The sequence below is a fragment of the Arachis hypogaea genome, chromosome 6 (assembly GCF_003086295.3).
Source record: "Arachis hypogaea cultivar Tifrunner chromosome 6, arahy.Tifrunner.gnm2.J5K5, whole genome shotgun sequence".
Lineage (NCBI taxonomy): Eukaryota > Viridiplantae > Streptophyta > Magnoliopsida > Fabales > Fabaceae > Arachis > Arachis hypogaea.
In genome coordinates this window covers 81,110,558-81,111,380 of record NC_092041.1, presented here as the reverse complement: position 1 = coordinate 81,111,380, position 823 = coordinate 81,110,558, and the positions used below count along the sequence as shown (strand labels likewise).

The 823-nt window shown below is 39.2% G+C and overlaps 1 non-coding gene across 1 annotated transcript; it reads left to right on the top strand.

Moving 5' to 3' along the window:
• Positions 1 to 467: 467 nt before the first annotated feature.
• On the top strand, positions 468 to 575 carry LOC112699646 (small nucleolar RNA R71). Its single transcript, XR_003152589.1, has one exon. It is a non-coding gene; the product is annotated as a small nucleolar RNA R71 (small nucleolar RNA).
• Positions 576 to 823: the final 248 nt, after the last annotated feature.

The following is an 823-nucleotide window of genomic DNA, read 5'->3' as shown; positions in this document are numbered from 1 at the left end:
TTGTTGAGGCTTCTGTTGATCATTCCATGAGAAATTTGAATGATTCCTCCATGAAGGATTATAGGTGTTTCCATAGGATTCTCCCATGTAATTCACCTCTTCTATTGCAGGATTCTCAGGGTCATAAGCTTTTCCTTCAGAGGAGGCTTCTTTAGTACTGCCGGATGCAGCTTGTAATTCAGTCAGATTCTGAGAAATCATATTGACTTGCTGAGTCAATATTTTGTTCTGAGCCAATATGGCATTTAGAATATCAATCTCAAAAACTCCTTTCTTCTGAGTCATCCCATTATTCATAGGCTTTCTTTCAGAAGTGTACATGAACTGGTTATTTACAACCATCTCAATGAGTTCCTGGGCTTCTACAGGGTTTTCAGATGAAGAGATCCACTAGCAGAATGGTCCAATGACATCTTAGATAATTCAGACATACCATCATAGAATATGCATATGATGCTCCATTCTGGAAGCATGTCAGAAGGACACCTTTTGGTTAATTGCTTGTATCTTTCCCAAGCTTCATAGAGGGATTCACCTTCCTTCTGTTTAAAGGTTTGGACTTCCACTCTAAGCTTGCTCATCTTTTGAGGTGGAAAGAATTTCGTCAAGAAAGCATTGACCAACTTGTCCCAAGAGTTCATGCTTTCTCTAGGTTGTGAGTCCAACCATGTTCTAGCTTTGTCTCTTACAGTAAAAGGGAAAAGCATAAGTCTATAGACCTCGGGATCAACTCCATTGGTCTTGACAGTATCACAGATCTGTAAGAATCCAGCTAATAATTGATGAGGATCTTCTAATGGAAGTCCATGAAACTTGCAATTCT